Raw genomic sequence first — 9,493 nt, 5'->3', positions numbered from 1 at the left:
TGTGCTATTGTAATATTGTCTTGATTATATGATTTCTTGATAAGGTATTTCAAAGTCGCGTCCGAATAAAATAAAAAGTGGACTTTCTTTAGTCGTTTCCGAATATACCGTGTTAATTACATTGGTCAAGTAAGGTAGATATTGATCCCAATTGTTTCGGTTGTCCTTTGAATAAATACTTAAAACATTGGAAAATATTTTGTGCCTATTTTCAATTTTTCCATTAGCTTGGGGGTGGTAGGGGGAGGTTACTAGTTTTTCTATTTTAAGGAAACTCATCAGATCCTTTGTTACTTTAGAAACGAAGTTAGATCCATTGTCACTAATGACCCGTTTAGGGACGCCAAATTCTAAAAATATTTTTGCTAGGGCTTTACTAGTGGCATATGCGCCTTGATTTTTCAATGCTTTGGCAAAAGTGAAGCCGGTAAAATGGTCTATTACTGAGAGGATGCAAGTATGACCTCTATTAGAAACAGGTAGTCCTCCACTTGTACCAAAAAGGTCAAATGAAACGATGTCGAAAGGGAACCTTGCTATTGGCACTCTTCCCAAGGGGGGATTGGGGTACGTTTGAGGATTTTTTCTTAAGTTACAAGCTTCGCATGTACTTATAAAATCTTTGAGTTTTGTTAACGTCGAGGGGACATAAAAGTATTGTTTTAACTTGTGGAACGTTTTGGTTATTCCTAAGTGTCCGCCTCTTTCCGAATGGAAGTACTCAAAGGCAGGTATTATTAAGTTTTGGGGGAGCACTGGGATTATTAAGGTTTGATTTCTATTTGTTTCACCTGTTACTATCCGGCAAAGGATTTCTTCGTCAAGGTCATAATAGAAATTGTCTATTTCCAGTCTTAGGGCTCTGAACTTATAAGGGAGATTATCTGAATTCACAAAGTAATTAATGAGGGTCAAACACATTTCATCCTTAACTTGGTTTCTTTTAATATTGGCTAGGGATAAGGGAATTACTCGTGGTCCTTTTTCTTCTATAAGGATTTTTGTTATATCCTTCTTTTGTTTTTGTTTAATGTGATTAATGGCATTTATCTGTTTAGTTTCAGTGTCTGAGGAGTTACTCTCAGGGTATCTACTTAGGTAATCACAAGGGGCATTCTGTTTACCGGTCACGTGTTCAAATTCGTAATCCAGATCCTGGATTTTCATTATCCATCGCGCTAAGATTCCGGTTGGATTTTTGAATTTGCTTAGGTACTGTAAGCTTTTATGGTCCGAGCGTAGTTTAAACTTTCGTCCTACTAAATAATGCCTGAATTTATCTAAATGGTAAATTATAGATAATAATTCCAATCGCGTTGCTGAATAACTACTTTCGCCTTTGGTTAGAGTTCTGCTTGATTAGCATATGACTTTCTCTATATTTTGTGGGGGGTCCTGTTGGGGATCGGGGTTGTTTTCCACGGGGATTATTTGGGAAAGGATTGCACCGATACCTAGAGCTGAAGCATCGGTGGTAACCACGAATGTACCTTTTTCAAAGTCTGGTAACGCTAATATTGGTTCAGAAGTAAGAGCTTTCTTGAGAGTGTCCAAAGAAGTTTGCGCTTCCTGAGACCAGGTGATATTTTGGGAATTCCCTTTAGTTAGATCTGTTAGGGGTTTTGCGATTTGGGCGTAGTTACGTATAAATTTTCTAAAATAACTGGTTAAACCAATAATGCCTCTTAATTGTTTCATAGTTTTTGGCGGCTTAAGATTCTCTACACATTTTATCTTCTCAGGGTCCGGTGATATTTGACCTTGGGTCACTATCATTCCTAAGAATTTTATTTCGGATTGAAACAAATTTACTTTTTCCGGTCTACATTTCAAGTTACCCTCTCTGAATTTTTCGAAAACTTTGGTTAATGTATTTAAATGGTCCTCTGGTGTTTCTCCCACACAAATAACATCATCCACAAAATGGATAATATTTTCTATACCTCGTAATAAGTGTAATAGGGGTCTACATAATGCACTTGAACTAGTTTTGAGTCCGAAGGGTACTCTCAAATTTTCATAAGAGCCACATTCCGTTGTTGAAAAGGCCGTTTTATAAACGTCATTGTCTGCTATCTTAACCTGATGATAACCTTGCGTGAGGTCAAGAGATGTAAAAATTTTATTCTCGGTTGAAATGGAATCTAGGATTTCATCAATTCGGGGCAGGGGAAATTTGTCACTTACTACTTGCTTATTTAAGGCTCTATAATCTACTACAAGTCTAAGATCCTTGTTCTTTTTTGGTACTAGTATAACGGGGGCTGAATACGGGCTTATACTTGGCCGTCTAATATTGTTTCTTTCCAATTCGCGGATTTTATTTTTTAACCAGCCTTTGTAGGGATGGGGAATGCGATAGGGCTGTTTAGCAACGGGCAACCCTGTGGTTTGGATAGAGTGTTCATAGAACGGTATCAACCCGATATCTTCCTCACATTTAGAAAAAATATCTCTAAAATTCCAGAGCAATTCACATAATTTTTCCTTTAATTGCGTATTTTGGATATGATCTAATTTAAATTTTTCCAAAAATTGGGGTTTTGTTAGGGGGTAGTTATTCTTTGGATTCCTATTACCAACACTATTCACTAGGCTTCCCTTGGAGTTTCTCCATTTGTTTAGCTCGTGCTCAGAAATAACTTGTATTTCAACGAGGCATGTTCCTTTTTTCAATGTAATCATATCGTTTTCATGTGTGTTAGTTAACCAAATAAAACTTTCGCCTTTTTCGTATGAAATGATCTGTTCTTCACAAAACAGATTTTCTGGAATTTCTTTACACGGGGATGCAAACCAGATTTCAGAATTGTCATTTACAGGGGTGACCATTTGAGAGATTTGTACTCTTTGCATAGTATTTGGGGGGATTTTTGTTTTACGTACTGCGAACCCATAATATTTCTTTTCCGTGTTATTTTCTATTAAGTTGAGATTGGCGCTTGGTTGCGTCAAGTCTTCCGCTTTCGCAGTTGATTGTAAGGGTGATTCCAAGTCCTTTCCCCTTACAACAGTGTTTGGATTTATTATTTCATTCCACAATTCAGTTATTTTCTTTATCTCTTTTTGTCTATACTCCTGCATTTTTCCTATTTTTACTTTTACTGACTCGATCCATTTGCTGTTTGATTTACTTTTTCGTCTGCTCCATTGATTTTGATTTTCGATCCGTTTGCTCGTTTGATTTCCCACGGGACGAGAAATGGGAGGAAATGACGTGACGTGGGGTACAAAAGATTTGATTCTATTCACTGTTGCTTCCCCTCTCTCCACGCGTTGGAGAATAGGGTCGTGTGGATACACGAGTCGGTTATTTGCTATATCTAATAACACCTTATTAGATTTTAAAAAATTAGCACCAATTATAGCGTCATATGGGAAATTCTTGCAGATTATGAAGTTTGTAGGAAAGATCCTATTATATTTTATCACATCTAGGCATATGGAGCCTATAGCTTCCAGCCTATGCCCCGTGACACTTGTTAAATTGGGAATATTGAAATTTTTCCGTCGCTTAATATATACTGGGAGTCTATTAAATACATTTGAACTTATTATGTTAACCGATGCACCCGAATCTATTAACGCTTTGAAATTAATACTCGCGACACTAAAATTATTCAATATAGGTAGCATATCATTATTATCACTAAAAGAAGGTACAATTACAGGATGGGACCTATAAAAAATATTGGCCTCCAGGGTCCCGGTTAATTTTCTTGGGGGCCTAATTCGTTTCCCTGTGCGCTTATTTGATAAGTTGGGGTTTGACACTGAGGTTCGTTGGGAATTTCACCCTCCACTTCACTAGTATGTGAAATTCCCATTTGATTGACATTTGATTGTCTTACTTGCCACGTATTATTGCGTGGGTTAAAGTTTCTCGTGCCGACAGCTCGCGGCATTTGTTCGTTTCGTATTGACGAAAAGTTTCTTTCAGTTCCCGTTGAAAAAAAATATCCTCTGTTATCGGTTGTGTTCCTGTTGAATCTAGTTGGATACACTGTTCGTGAATTAAGTTGGTACATATTTTGTCGCATCTGTGGGCTGGGGACCCGATCATTAGTGTGTCGGTTGGGGGACGGAGTTCTATAGGTTTGGGGATTCGTATATTGGGAAGGATTCGTTGGATTTGTACACACGAATCCTTGTTGGTACGAGTTGCGGTATAAGGGTAGACGTGGGGGGTTATTTCTATAGTTTCCTGCCCCATTGGCGTTTGAGTTTGTTCTCCCGAACAAACGGTTATTAAAATTGGGGGTTACTGGTGTAAAGTTATTTCTAGTACGGCATTCCCTGGCAATGTGTCCTTGTTTATTACATGCGTAGCATATAATTGGGGGGTTTTGTACTTAGTTTGTTGTATTCGTGGGTCCAAAACGTACCATTCTTTGTCTCGTAGGGGTTGGGGATCTATTTTGGTTTGGTTTGGGTGAGTTGTCTCTTGGAAAGAAATTTTGGAAAATTGCTCGTGATCGTCCCGGAGTTGAATTTTCTACATTATTTATTCTTGATTTATTGTGGTTCGCCACAATTGAGTCAATTTCTATCAGTCTCTCCACTTCCTGGACTGCTAGGTCTAAAGTTTGGATATTTTTTGATATCAACATTCGGTACAGTTTGGGGCTTAATCCTTGCATGAAAGCATTTAATACGATTTTATCGTATAAGGGACCAAACTCTTTTCCGTACTTGGCTTCAATAGATACCATTACTTTGTGCAGGTATTCTCTAACATTTTGTGTTTCGTCGAAACAAACCGTACCATGCTTTAGTTTGTGTGTTGAACTGGTTTCAACAAATCTTTCTCGGAACGCTTTTAGCAATTTTTCGATTGAGTTTATTGGGAGGTTGTTATTTTCCCCTATCGTTTGTTCTATTTGTTTCAGGAATGTTAATGCCTGTCCCTTAAGTCTCATTAACAACATGCCTACTAATGATTTTAAGTCCGTTTGAGTAACCTCTACGAATTGGTTTAATTGGATAATAAATTCATCCACATCTGAGTCTCCGTTATATGGGGGTAGTGATTTTGATATTTCCACTGTTTTGGCGATAAGTTTTTGCTTTAATAGTTGTGCGTTTTGATCTAACGAAATATTGGTTTTCTTTTTTTTTTGGGTTAAAATTCGGTACTGTTTTTTAATTGTTTTATACTATTTAAAATTTTTATTTTTTAACTGCGTTTCCTCTTTTTTGTACTATTTACATAGGATTTGGGACTAAAAAAAATTTTTGCACTTGAAAATATGTAAAAAATATTACACTTAAAATCATGCAAAGAGAAAAAGAAAAAAATATTTCCCTGTCGTTCATATTTATCAACGTTTTTTTTTTTTCAATTGTGTCCGTGGGTTTTTGCTCCTTTAAAACCACCGCGCCACTTCTAATGGGGGGGTTTTCCTTTGAAAATATTCGTCGGCAGAGTTTGGTTAGTTGAAGCTAGTTCTATTGGGGGGGTTTTCAAAATGACTAATTCTTATATCTTTTTTTGGGATTTTCGATTAATTTATCCAATGGGAAATTTAGTTAAGCTCTTGGTTAGCGGTCCGCGGGTGGCTTACCTGAGTGGAGGCTGAACTTCTAGAGTGGGGAGCTTAATCCAGGAGTACATGTGGGGAGCTTGTATTAACGGCCATACTGACTCGAAATCAGATTGATGAGTTTCAGTTTCCCTTAGGAGCGAGTGGAGCCACAAGGACTATCGAGCTTGAGAAATATTAACACAAGAGAGTAAAATAAAATAATGATGCATTTATTGTACTTACATCATGGTCGCAGAGTTCTTGGTTATATCAACAAATTCACAACACGGGAAATGATTCAATGTTTGTACACTTCAAAAGTTTATTACAACGCAATCATGGTGCAAGACTCAAACTGAACTCAAACTAAAAACTGTAGAAGACTGTAAAAGACTCAAACTAAGACTGATAGTAGACTCCTAGTAGACTGGCGCAAAATTGTTAAGTTCTCACTATCTATCCTCTGCAACTATGCCCGAGGTTACGTTTAGGCGTTGCTAAAAGTATATTTTCTCAGTCCTTATTGGCTGCACTATTGTCCTACATTACTATTGGACTGGCTTGCACCAATGGGCTATTCGGGTTTAATTACAGTTTATGAGTTTTAAGATGTCACTCTGGAATTTTTCTATCAACTAAAAATTCTACACTGCAATATTTTGCTAACAGGTGTCGCTTAATTTATGACTTTTAAGCTATCACTTTGGGATTTTTTCAAGCGATCAAAGTTTTGTATTTGTAACATTTTCCCAGCAGGGTGTCGCTTAATTTTAAGAAGACTTATATTTTATTTATTTTTAAATTTGTAAGGGATAATAAAAATTAATTTCACTAAGATACCCAGTTTTAAACTTATACTTCAGAACAATTCGATTATCTTAAGCAAATATATTTTGCATCTCGAGCGACTACTTTTTTGTATTGTAAATCTTACTCTCTTGACGGTTTGGTATTTTCGAGTGCTTATTATTCGAACACAGGTGTTAGTCACCTGCCGTATAAGATTTGGTCAAGCTAATATTTATTGAATACTTTGGAGACGGGGGGTCAGATTTACTTATTACATTTTCTGTGGGAAAGAATTTTGTTTAATTAACTACGTTTATTTCTGTATTTTAAATTGAACGCTTGATCTTTGTTTGATTTATAGGTTACTTGAATTTTTGGAATTCACATTCTTGGGTGATGTTATTTTACTGGGGTAACTTTAATTGGGGAATTTTGATGTATATTTTTTGAGAATCTATCCCATTACAAGGTGTGTTTTGATTAAGGTCAATTACAATGTACCCATATGGTTTACTTGTAGCCTCATTGTAAGCTGACAACAAGAATTTTGGTTAATGTTATGAGGGAACTTGAGTCAAGAACAACTTTGTGCACAATGTAATGAGTACAGTTCAATGCAAGAGTTCGCATACATTTACTCTGATGAAAGAGATTGTGTAGAACAATGGTGACGGAAATTTTTTCATGATGGGAACTTGAGGTGTACAATTAGATCATTTCCTCAGACCATTGCTCTATTGATTCGGCTAAATCGTCAATAATAAGCCAAGAATTTGGTTCAATTGAATTGAACACAACATCCAATCCCTTGATAAATTTAATTTTAGGTCCAATAGTCCTTATTCTATCACATGATTGTTGCCAAACACTATAGCAATAGTATATATTTTTTATAGTAGTTTGATGATCTCCTGCTTTCAATATTTCATCTCGATTCTGAATTATTTTCATCAAAAGTGTTGTTTTCCCACTCATTTGTGGCCCACAGAGAAAAGCTCTGAAAGGTGTTATAAACTGATACATAATCTATGCTTCTTTTTTTTTCTTTCTCTGCTATTTGTATCTAACTCTATTCAATGAACAACAACAACTGAAGTAAAATCAAAGTTTTTACTATATTAAATAGTCAATACATAAAAAAAACATTAGAAATACAACAATTTTTTTTTACATTATGCAACAAAACCTAGTAAATGTATATACACACATATGTATATATTTATATATTAAGAAATTTTTTTTTTAATAATACAACACAGGGGAACCAAACAAAATCTGCTCTAAATCATTAAAAGATGCTACCGGTAGCACCCCCCCGGTGGCCGGCCGGGTGGCCGAAGGCTCCCCCCCCCCCCGCTGGTGGCCGGCTGGGCGGCCGAAGGCCCTCTCCCTGGGGCGTGGACCGCGAGCCCCCCCCCCCCCCAAAGGTCTTAGGAATTTTTAAATAAGTTTACTCACACCCATACTTTCCCTATGACGAACACACTCGTCTCGGTCGGAAGTTAAGTAGTGCCCAAGGGGAATGGTACTTACACCATCTCTTCAAACATAAACCTTGTCATAAATGGTACTCATGGCAATCTTTTCAACATTTGCAGTAAAATTTTTATATTTTAACGAGCGAATTTCCAACAGTTTCGCTCGTTGAATTGTATTTTCAACAATACAATTCCTATAGACGTCCATGTGAAAATTCTTTTCCACATAGTACGTGGGCACTCCCTTGCAATGTTTTTTGATTTTTTCGGTGTGTGTCAGTATAAAGTACACCTTCGGACTTACAAACATACCCCGAGAAATCATGTCACTTCCTGTTTCTGATTTTTTTAAAAAAAGTTGGTTTGGAGCTTGAAGTTTGACTAGTTCCGGATAGATTTCCCCATCCCAGTTTGTATAGTTCATCCGAGAACTGATGATTTCACCGTTAGCCAAATCGTCAAGTAGGTTTTCTGTTTTTACTTTTAACAATAGAGAATCTGTATCCCCGTAGCAGACCTCTACTTGTTCCTTCCCCGGCCATTATACCCTAGCCATTTTGTAGTAGAATTCAAGCATGAGTTTTTTTGAAAGGTCGAAGATGGTACTGCCTGCTGCAATATTTTTAATCAATACTATGTTTCTTTTTTTCCTACTCGACAGTACTATGTCTGTAGCAATGATTGTAAAGGAAGTTTAATTGGGATCGGCAATAATTCGAGCACATTGGTCAGGATCGGTAACAACGTCACAACGACTCCTATTGCGCACATTTCGCACACTTTACAAAAGGCCGAATTTAAAATGAGTTTATAGATTTATTTTTCGACCTTTGTTTTCGCTTCGGAAAGTTTCTTGACAAAAGTGTCAACAAAAGTTTTCAAATAAGGTTTTTGACTGAATTGGATGGCTCTATGGATCTTTGTGACTTTGAAACCATTGTTACACACCCATTTCAATGCTAAGTGGTGTACTACAATATTTTTTGTCGGCAGGAGATCGGCAATAAGCTTTTGTTTTGAAAGTGACCAATGCATTCTCTTCTCCTCCACCAAAGATCTGTTGCGAGGACTCAAAGAGTCCCTAGACACAGATCTATTAATGCATGGAAAAACAAAATCTTTTTCCGTATCTTAAAGCTCCACTGGTATCTCCCCATCAATTTCAAAAAACCATCCCACCGGCCCATTCTCCTCAAAACTGGCAATGTTGGAGAAATTGGAGGCAAAAGGGTCATTGATCCACTTATAGTCATCGCAAGGTAGAGCATAATGAGACATAGCGGAGGGGTATAGGGAATTCATATCAAGGAAAACTGCATCCCTCTTTTCTCCCGTCTTCTCTCCAGTTGGATCAGTTTCCAAGATACGATTCCCATGAAAAACGTAGTCACCCCTCATTGATCTCTCGATAAATAAGTGTTGATCAATGTCAGTGATGAGTCCAATTTTTTCCCGACTAAGTTTTAGGAATAGGTCCATTACCATATGTTTACTGGAAAAATAATACCCTAGATCAAGATTAAATTCCTTGTAAATTTGATCGGTATTTTTACATACAATATCCAATAGTGTTAGCACATCACTTGACAAATACAATTTGCAGTAGTCAAATCCATTTTTACACCCTCCCTCTGCCCAATCCTTTTTGGCAGAGTTGTATTCATCAGGGGTGCACCTAAGATCGTGCAGACTGTCGTAAAA

Source organism: Artemia sp. Qi Xiang Cuo, chromosome 12, assembly GCF_049724085.1.
Source record: "Artemia sp. Qi Xiang Cuo chromosome 12, ASM4972408v1, whole genome shotgun sequence".
Taxonomy (NCBI): domain Eukaryota; kingdom Metazoa; phylum Arthropoda; class Branchiopoda; order Anostraca; family Artemiidae; genus Artemia; species Artemia sp. Qi Xiang Cuo.
Note: the sequence above shows the minus strand (reverse complement) of the source record.